Source organism: Felis catus, chromosome A2 (assembly GCF_018350175.1).
Source record: "Felis catus isolate Fca126 chromosome A2, F.catus_Fca126_mat1.0, whole genome shotgun sequence".
Taxonomy (NCBI): domain Eukaryota; kingdom Metazoa; phylum Chordata; class Mammalia; order Carnivora; family Felidae; genus Felis; species Felis catus.
Genome location: NC_058369.1, coordinates 77,989,011 through 78,011,579, shown reverse-complemented (window position 1 = coordinate 78,011,579; position 22,569 = coordinate 77,989,011). Strand labels below are relative to the sequence as shown.

Sequence of the window (22,569 nt, the reverse complement as noted above, 5' to 3'; positions counted from 1 at the left end):
CTAGCTTCCCTCACCGATATATCTCTTAGGAACTGCCCTACAATTTACTGCCCCCAACCCAAACCCCTTTGCCTTGTCATTTGTTCCCAAATGTATCATCACTTCCCTTTAAAAAATTTTTTTTAATGTTTTATTTATTTTAAGAGAGAGAGAGTAGAACATGAGCAAGGGAGGGGCAGAGATAGAGGGGGAGAGAGAGAATTGCAAGCAGGCTCTGCGCCATCAGAGAAGAGCCCAATGTGGGGCTCGAACTCACAAACCATGAGATCACAACCTGAGCCAAAATCAAGAGTCAGATGCTTAACTGACTGAGCCCCCGGTGCCCCTCATCTCCTTATCTAAAAGGTATAAAAGCTTTCTGTTCTGGTCACTTCTTTGGGTCCTCATTCTTTTGTGAAGCCCTCCATGTACATGAAAAAAATTTAATAAAATGTGTATGCATTTCACCTGTTAATCTGCTTATATCATTTTAATTCCAGGCCCAGCTGGAGACACTCAGAGGACAGAGAATTTTTTTCCTCCCTTACACAGGAATCTAAATACTCTTTTCATTAAGAAAGTGCTAGTGGCAGAATGGGGATGGGGAAAGAACACTGTGCTGGAGGTGGGGAGTCCAGGCTCCACTCCAGGGCAAACCAATCAGCCTCCCTGGGCAACAAGATTCTCATCTAGACAAAGAGGTAGAGCTGGACTCTGCATAGGGTTCCTTCCATATCTACTATTTGGTGTTTTTGTACCAAAAAGTCCCTCTCTGCCCAGAGCTCTCCCTCCCAGGGACAATCCTGAATCTCCTCAATTCTAGTCCCTGTCTGGTCAGCCTGCTCGGTGTCAGTTCTATAAATAGCCTCCCTGACACTCCCACCAGAACCCATTACATGAGTGTGAAGCAGCATTTCTGTGCAGATCACCCAACCACACCCAGTGTGAAGAGTGTGACTAAAGCCACACACCCACCTCTTAAATGGCCAGTGTGGGAGGTCAGCATCCTTGTGATACTGCCAAAAGGACATCTACCACAGCACCCAGGCAGTCAGAAATGACAAGACCAAAAACCCGCACCCCCAGACCATGGAAAGAAATGTGGTAAATGCTGATTCTAGCAAAGCTGGGTGTTCTATGACAGGCCTTTTAATTGGAAGTAACAGAAAACCACTCTAACTTAGGAACGAGGTGGGGTTTATTTTAAGGATATAAATCTGTCTCATAAAACCTTGGATCAAGAAGTATATCCAAGCTTCCCAAAGAAACAGGAACTGAAAAACATCAAAAGTCTTTCCAATCTCTCTCCTTCCCTCCCTCCCTCTGCCTTACCTTTCTCCTCTGTGTGCTTGACTGTCTCTCTCTCCCTGCGTACCCCCTCTCCTCGCCGGGGTGGAGCAGGTCGCTAAATGGCCACGTCTCATCCCCCCTCTCGTAGGAACATCTAATTTAAACCTCCAGCATCTTCATGTTCCAATTAAACCACACTGAAGGTTATGATTGGCTCAGCTTGTCCACCTCTAGGCCAATCAGTTGTGATCAGGGAGGCGGGGCCACTTGGTGAAAATATGGCTGCCAGGACCCACCCCCCCCCTCCCCCCCCGCCACCACGCTGGAAACAGGGGCAGGGTAACACACAAATGTCTGAAGGTCTTTGGCCATGAAAGGCAATATGTAGGTGTAAAAACACTTCGGCCAAGTTTTCTGTGATTTTTCTTGCTTGAATATTTCTTTACATATTAAACAATATACAGAAAGACATTCTATGGTATTAACATTTTCTACATGGTCTAATGTACATAAGATCTAACTGGTAAGACACAGCTGCTGAATCTGAACATTACTATCATTTATTAGTAACCATCATAATAACAGGGAAGAAAAGCAATTCAAGCAACTGGAGTTAATCTTCCCTATCTTTCACCCCACAGATGAACCCAGGTCACTTAATTCTCCCCAGCTGAGTATGCAGCTGACATTTAGTGAAGGAAGCATAAAAATGATTTCTGGCTATGTAGGTGTGTTTCATGAAAACACTCTTCTTCAGCAGCTCCTGACTTCAAATGAGAACTCCAAGCATTCGCAGGCACGTTTAGTGCTTAATACATTTAAGAAAACAGAATAGAAGTTATATGGTTTCCCTGGAAACCTTTTTCTAAAGAACCTTGCACATGCACCTTCTCAAGAAGCAGGTGCTGCTGCCTGGGGATTCTTTCCTGCCGGCTGCCCCCTGCTATTCATTAAAAGGTCAAGGTGAGGGCTCTTCAGCTCTATGAGCAATGGTTGGGCTTATTTTGCTTACAGTTATTTAGTATCAAGTCTCTCTTTACTACCTGGTTCTATTAGAAAAATATGCCCAGGTGGCTTTTGGCATATTTTAAAAGCATTTGCAAGCATTAGCTTATCAAAGGGAAATGGAGAAAGTCCCATAGTGTGTATCAGAATGAGTGATATATCAGTCCCAGGGCCTTTATCAATAGCTGTGACCTTTTAGAGTTTTGGGGTAAGGTTACCAAAAAAAAGAACAATCAGGCTTGAAGAATTTTAGGAAATTACTAATACCTCGATTCCCAAAGAGCCATGGGAGCTAGGTTGAGCATGATTCCTGCCTAGCTTAAAGGGATATATTATAAGCCACCAGCTTATATAAGTAACCCTTTCTTCCACTGCAACATTTCACCATCCTCCTGTTTCCTCCCCCTCCCATCTCCATAACAACCAGGGCTGTTATCAGAAAGAAATCCGCCTGCCTCTTTGACTTTTGTCTCTAATTTAGGGATGCTTATCTTGGGAGGTCTACTTTATTTCTTCCTTGGAAACCCTTAACATTTTAAGGCATCAGTTCAATATCTGGGTTTCAAGATCCTCCCCCATGTCCAACATCAATAGAGCAGATGAAAATCAAACAAATCACACCAGGAAAGGGGTATCATTCTAAGATATGGAAGAGACTGCATGAATCTATTTAATAGATCAGGACAGGCAGTGCAATTATAACATTGACCAGTCTTGTATAGGCAAGAGGAAAAAATATTAGCTAGAACAGCACCTACTCTGGACTCCCTGGCAAGGCCTCCAAAACAGCGCCCCCATTTCCACTTGAAGTCATCCTCAGCACTTAAGATGCTGTGAGGTCACGGCCAGAAGTACCCAATCTACTTTCAAGATAATGTACTTTCTCTTTCAATATGACTATCATTTATGTGCCAGACACCTTGTGAAATCTTTGGAATTCAGAATTAATAACACACGATTCCTTCAGAGAAAGGGTAATTAAGTCTCCCACCTGTATTTTCTTCTGGCTCACATTTAGGGCAATATCATGTTCCCTAATTAATCTGAATAAAATATTAGATGGGAGAAATTTTCTTGAATCGCCTGGCCTTCTAAATGTTTTATACCACAAGAGCTCAAGTTCTTCAAATGTTGATCACTGATGAATGATTCTTATCCTTCCTGGCCTTTGCTCTTCTTAGAAGGAAAAAGGAGCTAGAAATCCAAATTGACATAGGCTTTGTGTGAACAAGAACTACCATCAGCTCACCTGCAAAACTCAATAAAGGCTTATCATTTTGTTAGTGGGCCTGCCATTTAAATTCAACCCTCTATTTCTGCAAATAACAAGTGAAATACACTGTTGATTGGTAACTAACACAGCATTTCCTTTTCCTCAAGTTTCCTGAACTCTCTAAAAATGTTATATTTATCTTGGTGAAATATGTAGGGCATATTTTGAATGCTTATAATACTTTGTCTTCACCAAGTACATCAATTGACTTGAGAATATTCTGAAGTTACACAAATCTGGACATAGAAACTGCAGAATAGAATTAAAGATTTCAGGATGCCTAACTAATTGGACTAAATAATCACATGAATTATATTGGGACAACTAGAATTACTAGAATCTAAATGTACTCAGGTTAAAAGAAAATCCTCCCACGAACTTTCCTGAGACAGCCATAAAATATGTCATGGACACTTGCAGATCTAACATCCAAGAGCCCAACTATTGAAGGGCAACTCTGAAGGTCCATCGTAGGTACTAACTGATCATTTTTTGTAGAAAGGCCAACTTTGAACCCAGCTTTGAGGCTCGTGTGAGGACTTGAGGCACTTAGCTAATGAGTCTTCTGACCCATCTTATTCATATCTCTACAGTTCTTCCGGGTGTACATCAAAAGCATACACAAGTGCAATGTCAGTGCCACTTGTTTATCGCTTTGCATGTTTAGTAGTTATCTGTGCTATGCTTTTGTAGTTAGAAATACGTTTATTCCCATGTGCACCAAAAATTAGTGTGTGTTAGTCATTAGAAATTCTTTAGTGATGGGGCACCTGGGTGTCTCAGTTGATTAAGCGTCTGACTTCGGCTCAGGTCATGATATCACGGTTCATGGGTTTGAGCCCTGCGTCAGGCTCTGTGCTGGCAGCTCAGAGCCTGGAGCCTGCTTCGGATTCTGGGTCTCCCTCTCTCTCCGCCCCTCCCTTGCTCTCTCTCTCTCTCTCTCTCTCTCCCTCCCTCTCTCTCTCTAAAATAAATAATTTAAAAAAATTCTTTCATGAGGAAATACAGGGAAAATCCCTTTTCTCATGGACTTACACTGCATAGTGAGAGCAGACAATAAACAAATGAGATAATTACAGACTGTAATAAGTGTGATTAAAAAAATAAACTAGGTGATGTGTTAGCAGTATTTGCAGGAGGACAACCACACATAGATGGGTCAGGAAAGACCTCCTGAGAACTGACATCTGAGTCAAAACTAGAAGGAAGAGAATTAGGGTGCTGGTACTTAGTTAATTATTAGCTGTTGCCAGAGAAAATTAAGTACATATAGAAATAGACAATGCTATTGGTATAGACAATACCTGTTCTGGGAGGTATACTTAAGCACCAAAAGCCATCTATGGGATAGATAGGATATGCTTAAATGCCTTTGCATTATGCAAATGCTTTTTGATGAGATATTTCAGTCCTCAGGATGAAACAGAGACACTTCTTGGGCTATAATGTGCTATTTCATTAGCACAATCTATTTAGAACAAACAGTATTTTTTATAACTGTTTTCTGTTGCCAGTATAAGTGTCACTTTAGATCAGAAGTGAATCAAATGTACAAAATCCAGTTGTATTTCTATACACTTGCAAGGAACAGTCTGAAAATGAAATAAAGAAAAAATTCCATTTATAATAACACACAAAAGAATAAAATACTTAGGAATAAATTTAACTAAGAAGGGCAAACTTATACTCTGAAAACTACAAAACATTGTTGAAAGAAATTAAAGGAGATCTAGATAAACATAGACGCATCCATATACATGGACCAGAAGACAGTATTGTTAAGATGGCGATACTCCCCAAACTGATCACAGAATCAACACAATCTTCATCAAAATCCCAGCTGGCTTTGTTGTAGAAATTGACAGGCTGATCCTAATATGGACATGCAAAGGACCCAGAATAACTGAAACAATTTCAAAAAGGAAGAACATGGTTGGAGGATTTCCTGATTTCTAAACTTACCACAAACGTACAGTTAATGAAGACCATGTGTTACTGGCATAAGGACAGACATATAGATCAACGGACTAGCATTGAGAATCCAGTCTGTGAATGGACGAAGGATCTGAATAGACATTTCTCCAGGGAAAATTTTAAACAGTCAATAAGCACACAAAAAGATGCTTAATAACATTAGCCATCAGGAAATGTAAATCAAACCCACAATGAAAGACCACTTCCCACTCAGTAGGATGGCAATAATCAAAAAGAGAATAATGAGGCTGGTGAGGATGTGGAGAAATTGGAACCCTCATACACCGCTGGTGGGAATGGAAAATGGCTCAGCTGCTTTGGAAAAGTCTGGTGGTTCCTCCAAAGACTGAACATCAAGTTACCATTTGACCCAGCAATTCCACTCAGGTATATACCAAGAGAAATGAAAACCTATATCCATATAAAAACTAGTACCAAATGTTCATAGTAGCATTACTCATAATAAGCAAAAATTAGCAACAACCCACGACTCACCAATTGATGAATGAATGAATTAAAATGTACAATGGAATATTATTCAGCAACAAAAACCAACGAAGTACTGATATATGCTACAACATGGATGAACATTGCAAACACTACACTAAGTTTATGTCAAAGAAGCCAGTTACAAAAGACCATTTATATTAAATATCCAGATTTGGTAAATCTATAGAGACAGAAAGAAGATTAACGGTTAGAAGCCCTGGGAGTTGGGCTGGAGGCTAGTAGCGGGGGGGGGGGGGGGGGGGGGGGGGCAGGGGGGAGGGAACTAGGGGGGGAGGTTAACTGTTAATGGTCATGGGGTTTCTTTCTGAGGTGATGAAAATGTCCTAAGATTGCTTGTGATAATGGTTACACAACTCTGTGAATATACTAAATTGTACACTTTAATGGGTGAATTGTATGGTATGTGAATTATATCTCAATAAAATGTTTATATTAAAAAAAGTCAAAAGAAAAAAAAAAGAAAAGTAAACCAGAGACAATACCAGGAAACCTCAGTGCTCCTATCAGAAGATCAGAAGAGTCAACAAGAATTTATTAAGGCAACTTACCTACCTTGCTTTTAGGTACAACCTCTGTGTAATAACACTTGATGAAAATCTGTTGTTTTTAAGCCCTCACGTAAAGGAGCATCCATCAGGCACTTCAATAAACCTTTCCAGTTGCAACATCAACTCTAGGAATCAACAGCCTTTTCTAAGACCAACCCCATGTTAGATTGTAGGCCAAGATTAATCTCCCTTGAGGAAAAAAGGTTAATATAATAATTACTGTGTTTCCTATTTTTCTGGGTGTTTCTTTCTATTCTAGAACCAAAACCCTGGTGCTAATATACTATGCCTCTGCTTTACTGGTCCCATCTCAGGCTTGGTTCCTTACTGCAAAGGCTGAGTGGAAGTCTCACATCTTAGTTTAGGACAAGAGTGGTGCTGTATAAATGAGTTACTTTCTCCCTGCTTTCATTTCTCCCTGTTGTTATTTCTAAAATGAGATAATCTGACCCTATCAATTTCATAGGATAGTGTGTGATAAATGAGCTTAAATACAAAAGGAAAAGTATAACCCAATAACAATAGCATCATTTAAAAAAAAGTGGTAAGATATTGATTACTCTTTTACAGTTTTGCCAAACCAAAAGGTCCTTTTCTTTTTTCCGAGGGTGCTTTTAAACACCTTAATTTAAAGTTCTTAAATACTCTTTGCCTGATGCCTTATGTACTTCAGTATCAGCAGATTTTTAAACACACCACAACCTTATGAAAATCTGAAACACAGTGGCTGAAGACTGTGAGAAAAAGAGCTACAAAGACAATTACAAAGAGCTCTCCAAGAAGGCGGAAAGGAGGAAGCAAAGTGGGACAGGTAAGGAGTAATGAGGCTTTTAATTTGGAGCTCTGCCAGTTTTTCTCTCTTCTACCCAACATATTTAGACTAGGCTGGGACAAAGGTGGAGGTTGCGCCTCGGTGGCACAGTCGGTTGATCATCCAACTCTTGATTTCAGCTCAGGTCATAATCTCATGGTCGTGAGATCGAGTCTAGTGTCAGGCTCTGTGTTGGGCGTGGAGTCTGCTTAGGATTCTCTCTCTCCCTCTGCCCTGCTCATGTGCTCATGCTCTTTCTCTCAAAACACCACCACCACCACCACCAACAACAACAACAACAACAAAACCCCAACATATTACTATTAGATTGTCTTCAAAGCTGTCCTAGAGAGTTCTGGCTGGGCTGTCTTTCATCTTGAAAGTTCAATAATGAGGGGTGCCTGGGTGGCTCAGTTGGTTGAGCATCCGACTTCAGCTCCGGTCATGACCTCACAGTTTGCGAGTTCCGGCTCCACGTAGGGCTCTGTGCTGACAGCTGGGACCCTGGAGCCTGCTTCAGATTCTGTGTCTCCCTCTCTCTTTCTGCCCCTCCCCTGCTTGTGCTCTTTCTCTGTCTTTCAAAAATAAATAAATGTTAAAAAAATTTTTTTAAGAAAGTTCAATAATGAAATAATTATGTATTACTTTAATATATATTATTTTAATGCAATAAGAGATTGTCACACTAAGATAGCCTTTTTCCCAGATTATGTTGTGTTTACTATGTGCTTATTTCAGAGTTTTTTGCTGATAAGATCCTAATTTTTCCAAGATAGGGAAATTTTTATCTATTGAAAATTTTGTCAAATGAAAGTTTGTTTTGGCACAATGATTATTAAATACTATATGAAGCACCATGGGGGTTAAGAATATAACTTAGACACAACTCTCAAGGACCTTAGAGTCTAATGAGGTGAAAAAGGGCACAAATAACTTTGACACAAGACAGAGCAGGACAAGTGTCATCCATCTGCATTGGTATTTAGCTGGTGATTTCCAAAGCTTTCCTTCTGTCTTTAATTCTCAAGGACTCCTAAGAATATGAATAAAATGCAAATAATAAACAATCATCTAAATATGAGGTCTTCTAGGGGCACCTGGCTGGCTCAGTTGGTGAAGCGTGGACTCTTGATCTCAGGGTCGTGAGTTCCAGCCCCATCAAGTAGAGATGACTTAAAAATAAAATCTTTATAAAAATAAATAAATACATCAATACATAAACAAACAAATATGAGGTCTTCTGCTCACAGTTCTATATCATTTCATCCAGTGTGATTTCCTGTTAAAAACAACACTCAAGTCTTCTAATGCTCTAGCATTTAGATCTCTTTTCAGTGGGAGATTTACATCCTATAACAGAAAGAACAATGATAAGCTGGAAAAGCAAAGGAAGCTTTCAAAAGTAAGCCAGAGAACCTGATGGAAAACTATTTAATTCTTTATGATTTTAAAAGACCCAGGTGTTTCTAGATTCCCCCAACAGTTGAATTTCCCTGCAGACAGCTTTCATAAAAATACAAGTAACACTAACACCTTAAAATTCACTGACGTTATGCATAAATATTTGAGACATTCAGAGACAAATGCAAAACTCCAACTCCCTTTCTACACCACAGAATTAATGGAGTGTTCTCTTAAAACAATGAGAGTTACAGAAAAACATTTCCTTTTAGGAGATGGTTAAGTGGGGGAGGGGAGAAAAGATCATTTTAAGAACTCAGTCCTCTGGGCATGAATGCCATCTATTTTCAGCATATGTCACATCCATTATATTTTTCTCTTCTTCCTCTAATGCTTCAACTACTTAACCCTAGTATCATACCCACTATTACACCTGAAAGTTTAGTCTTTGATTAGGCCAACCAGATAAGCTTGCTGGTGAGCCAAGCAAATCTAGTGAACCTCTTAAATATTTTTTAGGTGCCCTGGTATGGCAAAAATCCCTGATCCCATATGAATCCACGTGTCTTTTATGGCAGGTTGATTCTGCCCCCAAGAAGTTTTGTTTAAGTTCATTTGCTCATATTCAGAACCCCAAAGAAGACATGGGTTTATGGTCCAGGATCAAACATCAAAGGAAACAGAGAAAGCACTGTACACGTGATATCGTTTGGAGGATGTACCAAACCTAGCAGCCATGGTGCCTGCCCCACCACAGTCCAGCCTAGGGAGCTCTGCTTTGTTCTAAGAGACTGTGACCTCACCGGACTATAGCTGAATATGAGCCAGTCCATAGCTTGGCCGGTGACCCTTGACGGATCCTGGTATGGAAAGTTGAGGAGTCCTTCTCTCGAAAATGTAAACTAAGAAATGTTGAGAACATAAGAGAATAAGCACCTTACTTTCTCAGTTTCTCATGTCTGTAATGGGCATGGTAATAAAAGCATTTATAATATAGCAGAAATTAATCAGTAATAAAGCACTTAGGATAGGATCCGGCACTTAATAAGCATGTCATAAACACATCATCATCATCATCATCATCATCATCATCATCATCATCAACAGTTGTCTTCTACTCAAAAACCTTCCATGAGAATGTGTGTGCAATAATATGTGTGTAATGACCTGAAAAATAAAAGTAATGAGGGATGAGTAGCATTACCAGATATGAAAATTAAAAATAAAGCCACTTTAAGGGCGCCTGCATGGCCCAGTCAGTTAAGTGTCCGACTTCAGCTCAGGTCATGATCATGCGGGTCATGGGTTCCAGTCCCCCATCAGGCTCTCTCACAGAGCCCACTTCGGAGCCTCTGTTCCTCTCCCTCAAAAATAAACATTAAAAAAAATATTTAAAAAATAAAGCCACAATAATAAGGGATTCATGCAGAAAGAGTCAGATATAAATTGTTCCTGAAACTGACCCAAATACATATGGGGATTTAGTGTATGATAAATGTGGCATTTCAAGTTAGCAAAGAAAATATATATTACTCAATTATTAATAAGTGTTTTTGGCACAAGAAGGCAGCTATTTGGAAAAATAAAATCAAATCTCTAACTCACATCTTATATCAAAATAAATTCAAGGTAGGTCAAAGATTTAAATCTGAAAATTGAAAGTAACAGTAGAAAAAATATGGGTGAGTATTTTTATAACATTAAGGGATGTCTTTCTAGGATAAAAAAAAAGATTCTGCAGGATTGCTAACTGTAATTAAAAGCAAACGTTTAGGGGGGAAGTTGAAAGCAAATGTTTAGGGCGAAAATATTATGAGGTCAAAAGCCAAATAACAAATAGAAATATCTACAACACAAATGAAAGTGTAAGGACTAATTTCCAGAAAATATAAAGAGTTCTTCAAAATCAGACAAAAACTAGACAAAGAATCTACAATTGATTAATAAATATAGGGAAAATATTCAATTTCTTTATAATTAAATAAATGTACATTTCAAACAATTAAATATCAATTTACAACTATCAGATTAGCTACTTCATTTATAAAAACCAGTGCTGTTGAGGATATGGGAAAAACAATTTAATTTACTGCTAGTTGGAGCATAGATTGTGCAGTGGTTTTAAAGGCAATTTGATTATATATTTTCAATTAGAAATGTACATTCCTTTTTACTCAGAAATTCTATTTCTAGATACTTGGACAAAAATCCAAGAGTATGTATAAATATGTTATTGCAGTAATGTTCATAAGAACAAAATACTGGAAAAATCTAAACAGCTATTAATAAGGTACTGGTTAAATAAATCCTGTACACTAGAATACTATACAGCCATTAATAAAACCATGGGTAGATGTGTATATTACATGCACTATCATGAAAAATGTCCAAGATGTATTTTTAGTGGTAAAAAAAAAAATGACAGAAAAGACTGTTTAATATGAATCCATTTATGTGTTTTAATATCAATATCAATAATATCAATATACCTCATATGCCCCATTTATGTGTTCACATGTACATAATATACATACATATTAAAATACATAATGGGGCATACTGTACACATATAAATAATAAATTAGTTATATTATGCATATATCTATAAGTAGTAGTGTGTGTGTAAAAGTGGTGGTGTTGGTGATGTTTGTATACACTTGAAGAGTGTGTGCCATACCCCAAACTGGTAATGTCTGGAGTATGGAATGGGAAGGGAGGCAATCAGGAAGGAAATAGAGACTCTTTTCTCTTTTCTAATGTTTATTCATTTATTTTGAGAAAGTGAGAGAGAGTGGGGGGGGGGGGGGGCAGAGAGAGGGAGAGAGAATCCCAAGCAGGCTCCATGCTGTCAGCACAGAGCTGGACTTGGGCTCGATCCCATCAACTGTGAGGTGATGACCTGAGCCAAAATCAAGAGCTTGTTGCCCAGCCAACAGAGCCGCCCAGATGCCCCAGGAAAGAAATAGAGAATCTTTTCTTTTTATTCCTATATTACATGTTTCTGTGCTGTTAAAGTATTTTTATAATGTGTGCATTACTTTTATAATTTTTAAAACTCATAGAAATTAACTTCTTTTTTAAAAAGTCATGCTATGGCTCTCTGTAGCCAAAAACAAAGCACAAGTCCTTAGCACACCAAAGGCTGCCATGGTTTATTTCTAACATGCCTTTCTTTTCAGCCTCATCTCCTATAATCAGAATTGCCTTGCCTCCCTCTTTTGCCACCCCCCCCCCACGCCCCCTTTGTTGGTAATTTGTCTGTCTGCTCTTAGATCCACTCTCTGCCCTTCTCCCTTCCCTCTACATCACAAGAAACTACATTTCCCAAGCAACTTGAGTGGAGTTGATCAGAGGGAGCCCTGGCAGGATGTGGAAGGCAGGAGTTGGGAAGAAGTCAGAGTATTTCTCCTTTCTCTGCTTCAGATCACCATCTCTAACACTGACTGTGTCCCCAGGTGCCATGGGACATATTCTTCTTTCATGGACATATTGTGATTCCAGTTCCCACAAGATGGTCCCAGGTCCCAGGCTCTGGTAACAGCACTCTTTGTCCCACCAGCCCTAGGAGAGGGAGCAGTTCCTGCTGGTGCTAAACTCTGAGCTGCCTCATCACCTCTGCTGGAACGTCCTAACTCTACTATCATCTATGAAACCAGTTCTCTGCATTAAATTTCCTTTCGAAATACCTAAAGGGCTTTGCATTTTTCTGGATATACAGAGAATGGTGCCCTATGCCCTCTTCCCACAGTAATAAAAAACCACACCGTCTGCCCTACCTTTCTTGCACTAAACATACTAAGTACTGCTATGCCTCTGGGCTTTCATTCACATAGCTCCCTCAGCCTGGAATGTCATCCTTTCCCCTGTCTTTCAGCCAGACCTCACTCATCCCCTAAGGCTCAGCCCAAAGTCTGTCTTCTCCAGGAGCTTTCCTCTAATTCTCACACATATTCGCCCCCAGTCTGTATTCCAATCTCATCTAGACAGAAAATGGGTAGCCCAATGCCCTTTGTGTCAAGTATTGAATAAAACACCCTAGGGAAACGCTCATCTTAAATCCATCAACCAACACCTTACTGGTCATTAGGTTATCTTTGTTTCCTACTTTGAAAGGCTGAGAGGTAGTCACCTAATCATAGAGCCTTTTCTGACCACCCTGTATCAATACTTTCCCTTTTTTCCCAATTCCCATCCTACCTCTACCTCTTTCCAACCACTTAGTGAACTTTCACTTTAGATTCTTACTAGAGTGTAAAAGTCATGTGAGTAGGAATTTTGTCTGTTTTGTTACCTGCAACATTCTGATCACCTGGAATAGTACCTATATATTGAATGAACAAATAAACGAATGACCATGACCTTTGCTTTGGGTGACGGAAGGCAGGGGAAGGGATGAAAATCGTTGGGAGGAAGACACCAATTTTGTCTCTAGACTCATATGACTTTTTCTCTCTAGCTTAGAAAGCTCTGGCCTCACTGGCATTTCTCAGATTCTTGGACCCACTACAATTCACTAAACTGAAGCTCCTTTTCATCTTTAGATCTTAGTTTGAATGTTTCCCATTTTCTCTCCCCCTTGTATGTTTCCTTCCTAATGTTTGATTCTTGATTCCAGCTCAGGTCATGATCTCATGGTCATAGGATCTAGCCCTGCATTGGGCTCTGCTCTAGGTGTGGAGCCTGCTTAAGATTCTTTCTCCCTTCTTTTCTCCCTCTGCTCTCCCTGGCTCACACATGCACATGCACACACTCTCTCTCAAAAAAGATTTTTTTTGTCATGTATTGATTCTCTCTTTAGACTATTAGATCCATTTGGGTTAGGGCCATGTATCCCTAAAATCTATGCCTGGCACATAATAGGTACTCAGTGGAAAAAAATGCAAAGAATGTTGTTGAGTGCACCAGGAACAAACCTTGCTTCAGTTTTAATCAAGGTCTACTAGGTTGAGCACCATTTAATTACTGGGGCCAAACCACAAAATAGAAAATTCCCTAGCAGTCATACTAGGAGGTTTCTACTTACCCCAGTTGTATTCACACTAGAAAGCCCCACCCCCACCCCCACTATTCTATTTGCACAAGTGAGACCCTATTCATCAAATGCCCCTATTTAGGAAGAGTTGTATACTACAGCTGGGATCGTTCTGTCAACCATTGGCTGAATATACACAAATAATGGGGAAAGTACTCTGAAGATACTTAGAAGATGCCCTTGGGCATCTCCCATGTGATCTGCATTTGCATTGATTGCCAAAGACAATTTCAAGCTAATTTTATTAATTTCAAATAAAGACTTGTAATTTTATGTGGGGGACATGGCATTAGCAGGAATTCAACTCCCATTCTTTCATGAAGCCAAAGATTTAGCTTCTATCACTTCTTGGCTTTTTGGCTAAGATTGAGTGTAAAGATGTAGCTTCTGAGACCATACGTATATTCCATTATCAGGTTTTAAGAGAAATGAGAAACACACTGAATTTTTTGCAGCTTAGCCCCATATTCTGAATCTGTTTTTCATTCCCACTTAGCTTGCCTTGTTAAAAAAAATTATAAGTTAAGATTTCTATGTTTACTAATTTCATCTATTACCGGTACAATCTCCAGAGCTAATAGTGCTGTTCTTCTTCCCCATATTACATGAGTTCAGTAACAATTTATTTGAATATACATGGCAGACATTCCATGCTTAATAAATCTTTAACAAAGTACTGTTATTTGCCAGTCATTTTGTTTTTATGAAGAAAATTGACAAACAATGACATTTTCATGATTTTGTAAATAATGCATTCTTTGCTGGGTAATCAGAATGCCAATAAATTCCCTTTGGATTTTTTAAACTTTTTAATGAGTTCACTTTTGCATTCAGGTGCCTTTTAATACCTCCTTTCTCTTCAGTTTGGTAACAAATGGCTGCACATTCTTGCTCCAGTTCAGCAACCGTTCTTTTTAAAGGCAGGGCAAGTCAAAGTTGAGTCCTGTGTGTCCTGCCCCAGCGTGCAGGTGCATTTGCAGAAACCAACCCCCAGGGGTCAGAATTCACAAACTAGAAGTGGCCTCAGGCTTCATTATTAGCTCAAGAACCCTCAGCGCTTTTAATCTGGAGAGTAACCTCTTCTCTGTTGTGAGAGAACTGGGATTTTCCCCAAAGGATCTTTGGCTTCTCTTCACCTCCTGATAGAGGAGTCAGTCCAGATGACAAAGACAGAAGACATGTCAAAATCATCACGAGTAGGCTAAGGAACCTTTTGTATATTGCACAAAAATGCTCCTGACTTGACAATTTTGGTAGCTACTTTAAGTCTTTCCTAATCCTTTAACAAGGAAGAACGTTCTTTGCTGATGTACCAACTTGGAACAAATAGACCCTATGTTCACACTGACAGAATTCTTCCTCCTTGTTATGAGACTACTGTATGTATCTTCTTAGAAAAAAACATGTTTTTAATATATTTTTTAAAATTATAATTGATAAACACTTCAGAAAACCATCACAGGAGTACTCACAGGAGTACATTTGTATGTGACATCAATTACAGAGTGCAGCAAAGGCAAACAGTTGAGAAGGGCTTAATGCTTTAAATGTTCATGGTATCAAAATTTCTCATTATCACTTACTACCTCTTGGTGGGTATTCCTGTTAGAAGGTGAGTTTCTTCTTTATTTAATTTTATTTACTTATTTTGAGAGAGAGAGAGAGAACATGCCAGCAAGCAGGGGAGGGGAAGAGAGAGAGCGAGAAAGAGAATCCCAAGCAGGTTCTGTGCTGTCAGACGCAGGGCTGGATCCCACAAACCATGAGACCATGACCTGAGGGGAAATCAAGAGTTGGACGCTCAACCAACTGAGCCACCCAAGGACCCTGAGAGTTGCTTCTTTAGACTGGAGTAGGAAACCACTCCTTTGGGAGGAAACACAAGTCCCAGAGTGTCCCACATCCCAGGTGACTTCACTTTTGCTCATGGAAGGACAAAAAGTAGGCTGCCATGGGTGGATAACCACCAGGCCAAGGCACCAATGTGAACCCAGGTTTCCTTCCACTACCCTCTCTGGACATTATCAACACTGCAGACCCCTCTGATTGTCTATCCCCTTCCCCATTCTGCTCCTCAAATCCTATTTCCCACCATTCTCCTCCTTCTTACAGTTACCTATCATGCCTCAGTTGATGGTAAAACAAAACAAAAACAAAACAAAACAAAAACCACCTTTATTATTCTCAATCTAATCAAAGAGGTTCCCTGTCTTCTGTATCCTCTACCTTCCTTGCATGAAGGGAAACTCTGCTCTCCCAGAGACTACTACTTGTCTGCAGTCATCTGGAATAGAGGCTGCTGTGTATTTTCAAGCTCTGCATATGTGCAGAATTCTCCCGTTTGCACTTCCGGGTCATGAATACTTCCCTCAGTCCCTCACTGTCATCTCACCTCTGACCTCACTACACATTCGCCTCAAACTCAGGCATGTGTGGCATCACTTTCTTCCAGAGGACTTTCATCTCTGTGCAAAAGACCATCCATAAACCACCTTAGTTTCATAGTACCTTTACTTCTCAAGACATCGCCTTAAGTTTAATTGCTCCCTAGAATTGCTCCACCTCTGAAATCTTAGACTCAAATACTCACCCCCTGACCTCATCCTGTTCTTCCAGAGCATCACAATACTGCCACACCATTCAAGCAAACTGGCACCTCTAGTCCTGAATCCCACCCACTCTCTCTATCCTGTCAAAACCCTCTTTTCTCCACCCCAGACCCCATGCTCAATCTCTTCACTCTTTTACCCCTTGACCTTCTACTACTATTTCTAATGCCTCACCGGTGTGGGCTGCTTACCTTCCCCCAACTCTTCCTTCTTCTATTTTCAGGTTACCTACTCTTTTAACTGCTACTGATAAGCTGATGCTTCCCAAATATCTATCTCCAGCTGGATATTTTTCCTAAATTCAGGAGGAGGCACATAGCTGCCTGTCTCTTGGATGTTTCCATAAATACTTGCAAACTCAGTTTGTCAAAACTGAGCTAACCATCCTTCCCCAATGGTTGGGATGGAAAAAGTGATCCTCCTCTTATATCCCCATCTTCATGAATGATGCATCATGTACCTGGTCTCTCAAATCTAAAGTTTTCTTTTTTTTTTTAATTTTTTTAATGTTTATTTTTGAAAGAGAGAGAGAGCAGGGAAGGGGCGGAGAGAGAGACAGGGAGACACAGAATCCAAAACAGGCTCCAGGCTCTGAGCTGTCAGCACAGAGCCCGATGCCGGGCTCGAACTCATGAACTGTGAGATCATGACCTGAGCTGAAGTTGGATGCTTAACCAACTGAAATACGCAGGTGCCCCCCTAGTCTCTCAAATCTAAAAACCAAGTCACTCTGGATTTCTCTCTCTTCCTTAGCCACATGCATCCTTTTAATCACAACATTCAATCAGTTGTACTTATTCCCGAGTGTCTGTGGAATCCCTCTATCCCAGATCATATGAACCCTATTCATTTCCTACTGGAGTCTGGCATCAGGATTCTTTACCACGTAAGATGTACCATTAGCTGATGCAGCTCTATTCATCTTGTGTCTCCATGAACTTCTCACTAACCTCCCTGCCTTAACCCCTCCCATACTCTTGACAATCCAGGCTACACACTGCAGTCAGTTAACTTTCTTTATAAAACAGAAATCTAATCAAGTCTCTCATTCTTTTTTTTTTTTTTTCAACGTTTATTTATTTTTGGGACAGAGAGAGACAGAGCATGAACAGGGAAGGGGCAGAGAGAGAGGGAGACACAGAATTGGAAACAGGCTCCAGGCTCTGAGCCATCAGCCCAGAGCCTGACGCGGGGCTCGAACTCATGGACCGCGAGATCGTGACCTGGCTGAAGTCGGACGCTTAACCGACTGCGCCACCCAGGCGCCCCAAGTCTCTCATTCTTAAAATCTTTCATTGGCTAATCTGAGCTTTCAGAATAAAATCCCTATATCCTAAGCATTCATGAATTGGATTCTCTTGGCCCCATCCCTACCATTCCTCTCCCTTCTTTCTACCTCACACCCTATTCTTAGGTCCTCCTGGGCTACATTCAGTTCCCTGCATGTGCCAAACTCTCTCATGTTCTGGTGCCTGTATCAGTAATGATGATGCTGGCAGAAATAGAACTCACCTAGGATGGTTCAAATGAAGGCTCCTGAATGAAAGAACCAACTTCAAAGGTATGGGAAGGGTTAAGTGAATCAAGAAAGGAAATTGGATTGCCCATAGACTAGCAATGGTGGGAAGCCATTACCACCCTGGGGCTGAAAAGACAAAGGGAAGAAACAGACATCAGAGCTCAGGGAGAGCTGAAGCCAGTGGGGAGAGGATTATCCCTTTGGAAGTATAGTTGTTGGGAGATGCAGTGATCCTCTGGTACGGTGTGTAACACTTAGCACAGTACTGTTCACACACCATTGTGGCAGCTCTTTCCCCTGTCTGGCTTCTACATTTTCAGAGGACATAGACTTTCCTTGCCTCAGCATGTCCCAAACATACAGAGCACAGTATCTGGCATATACAGAGGGTTCAACAAATGTTTGCTGAATTAATGAGCAAATAAACTGATCCAACTAGTTTCACATTTTTCAAAGTGGAATCTGAAATCAGTGGGTTTACAGGCAATAGTAGAATGGAAGGAAAGTGAGAATTCAAGGCAGAGTCTGGGGAATATGTTTCTTAAGATAAGAAAAGCACCACTGTGTTAGGCTCCTTCTGTCTCCAGGATTAGGTTACCCTGGGGTGCACTTTTCTCTTAGGTCCCCAAAAAAGTGATACTAAATTAAAATGAAAATAACAATTTGCTGAGCCAGCTATTTAATGGCAATAATGAGCAAGAACCCTCTGGGGTGCCTGGCTGGCTCAGTCAATGGAGATTTTTACTCTTGATCTCGGGGTTGTTAGTTCAAGCCTCACGTTGGGTGTAGAGATTATATAAAAATAAAATATTTTTTAAAACCTATAATGCAGAAAGTGAGATATGGCATCTTTCTTCTCTGATGCAAGAAATGAAGCGTCCATGGGTATCAATGAGATTCTCAAAAACAGTAAGACTACTGGAGCCAAGAGAGGGGAAATCAAGTTTAACAAAGAGTGAACAAACCTGTCTTTTCCATACAGGTGATGCATGGAAATGACAGTGGGTTGTCCCATAAGAAACAGAAATAAGTTGGCTCTCTGAGAGTAAATATAAACTAACACTCAATGGAAGAGACTGGAGATAAAGCTGCTACCTCTTAGGACTACAATATTTGACTGTAATGCAATTAGTTTATCTTAATCAATGTGTGACTTTGAAGCTCGGGAAAGGTGTGCTAGCAACCAATGTCTAGAGCACAGACAAGCAGGGCTGAGCTTGGGAACCTTGAGAAACTCCCAGTTCTGAGAACCTGAGGACCCAAGGACTTTGGACCAAAGTGAATTCGCTAAGATGTGACGGCTATTAGAAGTCAGGCTGATCTCTCCTAGACACATCTGCTATGGGCTGAATCGTGTGCTCCCCAAATTCATATGTTGAAGCTCTAAACCACTTGTGTATCTGAAAATGGAATCTTTAGGGGGTAATCAAGGTTAAATGAGGTCATGGCAGGCCCTAATTCCAACAGAACTGTGGCCTTAAAAGAGGAAAAGAGAGAGAGAGAGAGAGAGAAAGAGTGCGATCTCATGTGAGACACCAGGACAGGACACAGAGAGAAGGCAGCTGTCTGCAAGACAGGAAGACAGCTTTGCCAGGAACCAAATCAGCTGGCAAATCTTGATCTTGGACTTCCCAGTCTCTAGAACCATGAGAAATAGATTTCTCTTACTTAAACCACCTAAGCTGTGATATTTTGTTGTGGAAGCCGGAGCAAAAAGAGACAGCACCTGGTATCAACTTGAGCTCTATATATTGAGGTTTTTTTACTCTCAAACAAAGGGCTTTCTCATGCAAAATTCGGAGTTTAAGGCCAAAACTTAAAGTCAGGGGACCCTTGATGGACCACCCTCTGTGATCCCCTATTTTGTCCTCTGTAAAATGGGATTGACAATCCCTGCTCTGCCAGCCTCACATCACTACTGTGATAATCAGGGACATCAGAGCACTCTGCAAACCCAGACGTGCCTTGGGACACTCCAGGATCCCACGATCGACCCTGCCCACCTCCCTGCCCAGAAGGGAGCCACACATTATGAGTATTCGCTCCTGGTTTTCTTGTTTAAGCAGAACAAAAGGTTGTTGTAATTCCTGCTTGGAATAATTAAATGGGGAAGCACTGAGAAGCAGCAGGAAAATTGCAGGCAACTTATGCAGGGAAAGTCTCAGGTCAACCCAGGAGGGAACCTTGGAAAAACTGAGACAGGGAAAGGAAGAGTAAAACAAATGTGCAGCTTAAAGAAGAAAAAGAGCCAAAAAGCTAAGAGAACTCTGGCTTCTTATCCCAAGGCAACCGTCTGTCCCATGAGCAAATGTCTGTTCCAAAGGGAAGAGGGAGACTTTTTCAGAGGATGGCATCTTCTCTGACTGGGGGAGCAGGGGGAGGGGAGGGAACCTGCATTTTGAGGTGTAAGTAGGACAAATCACTTGTACTGAGTGTGAGTAAAAGCGAAAGCAACCATGAGAGGAGGAAGGCTCACAGCCTGAATTTGAGCTAAAGTAAATTCTGTCAAACATGATTAAATGCACACAACACTCAGAGCAAAAGCAGAGGTTCCCACGTGGGCCAAAACTCCAGTCTCTCACCAGAGGAGCCAAGACACAAGAGTGCTCCCATCACGCACCTGCCCAGGGGCCCTGGATGAAGCAAAGCCGGATGGAGGGTCTTGTGACACGGCAGACTGGGTAACACCAGAGAAGGTGAAACCAGTGGGGGCATAGGTCAGGGCCCTATGGAGGCCCATGGGAGGCCAGGGACTGGGGAGGAACATGAGCAAACAGGAAAGTAAAAGTCATCACACATGTGTTCCACACCCCCCACCAGTTCCACTGCTTACAAGTCAGGCTCTCCAATAATGCACTTCACCTTTGGGGACCCCAGTTTGCTCCTCTATAAGATGGGGTCGATACAGCCGGCCCGGCTTGCCTTCCGGGGTTGTTGGAAGAATCAAAAGAGTTGTAAGAGAAAATATTTCATAAACAGAAGCAAAGCATCCACCTAAGCAGGGTTCAGTACAGGTACATCCCCAGAGCCCCTGTCCCCCCCAACAGAAGCACGCTTCCACATTAGGTCAGAGCCCCCCCTGGGACCTCAGCACTGTGCTTGATGGAGCACATGGCTTTCTTCCCGGCGAGCTTGAGCTGAGGCACAGCGTGGCACGTGGCAGCCTGTGGTGCACTTTTCTCTCCATCTTCTCTTTTCTCGGAGCCCTGCCCAGCAAGAGCAAAATATAAAACCTCTAGAGTCCTGCTCTCCCCACCCACTTCCTCCTGCTCAACTCTCTCATCTTCCTGCCTCCCCATCAACGGCGGCTCTCATGGAAAGTGGGCCTGCCAGAGGGTGTGCCGCACACCCCGCTGCCTCTACCTTTGAGTGCAACAATACGTTGCTCCTGTCTCCTGCCAGTGTGGGGAACGTGCCTGCCTCAGCCAGGATGGGGCAGGGAGAGCACTGGGGATCGTCCTGTCATAGTCCACTGAGGCACCCCAGGCCCACAGGGAACTTTCAGGGGCCCTCTCTGAGCTCCCTTAGGGGCATGTAGGCAGCTGGGTTGTTACACAGGGTTGCAGAGGAGGCTGTAGTGCCGCCTGGCATCTCCTCTGCACCCACCTATATTGTGGCCCCTTGGCACCCCACCCTGGGAAGGCTCTCCCCAGTCCCTGATCCCTATGGCTCCCAATGCCCTGACCTGTGCCTCTCTCAGCCTCACCTTCTCGTGGCCTCTTGCTCTCCCACCTTGAAAACCCAAATATGGGATGCCTGGGTGGTTCAGTCGGTTAAGTATCGGACTTTGGCTCAGGTCATGATCTCACAGTTTGTGAGTTCAAGCCCCATGTGGGGCTCTGTGCTAACAGCTCAGAGCCTGGAGCCTGCTTTGGATTCTCTGTCTCCCTCCCTCTGTCTCTGCTCTTCCCCTGCTCATGCTCTCTCTCTCTCTCTCTCTCTCTGTCTCAAAATAAACATTAAAAAAAAAAAAAACTAAAAAAAATAAAGGAAACCCAAATAGGAGCCCAGGCCTTAGATGAATTCAGTCACATAGGGCTCACTTGGTTTTCTTTCTCCCCGCCCCCCCCCCCCCCCGGCACTTTCTTAGGAATAAAAACTTCCCTCTGTGTTCACCATCCAGTTTGGCAGCACTGTGTTCATAAGAGTTGACTCACCAACAAGTTTGCTCCTGATGTCCTGGTCTTAAGCCCCATCCCCAGGGCAGGAGATGAGTTCCCATCTACTGGTGAGATGGTTGTGTGCTGGAGAGGAAAAGGGGGCCTAAAGCCCACTCCATAGTAATAGAATGAATGTTCTATTTGAGCCTCACAATCAACAATGCCCTTTCATGCCTACATTATTTTGTTGGAACCTGACAACAACCGTATTAGGGGGGCTGTTCAGACTGGAATTATGGAACTCACAAAGGTCAGATAACTTGACCATCAAACATCCAAGCTGGTTAGAGATGGTCCTGGAGCCTAAGCCCACTTCCTCTGACTACGCTGCTCAGCAGAGTGCCTCTCTGTGGTGTCTGCTGCCTTCCGACCTCCCTCCTACACAAGTACTAGAACACAGGTTACTGCGGGGGTGCAGGCCCTGCTTGCTCCAGGAGTGGCTGCCTGCCCGCAGCCAC

At 41.8% G+C, this 22,569-nt stretch overlaps 2 long non-coding RNA genes across 2 annotated transcripts in view; one reads left to right on the top strand and one right to left on the bottom strand.

Moving 5' to 3' along the window:
- The window catches only part of LOC105260372, a 197,466-nt gene that overhangs the window by 114,308 nt on the left and 60,589 nt on the right, over positions 1 to 22,569 (bottom strand). The gene's annotated exons all lie outside the window — the stretch shown is intronic.
- On the top strand, positions 2,144 to 15,534 carry LOC123383842. The gene is made up of 3 exons (XR_006594122.1): positions 2,144 to 2,232; positions 7,253 to 7,390; positions 12,247 to 15,534. It is a non-coding gene; the product is annotated as an uncharacterized LOC123383842 (long non-coding RNA).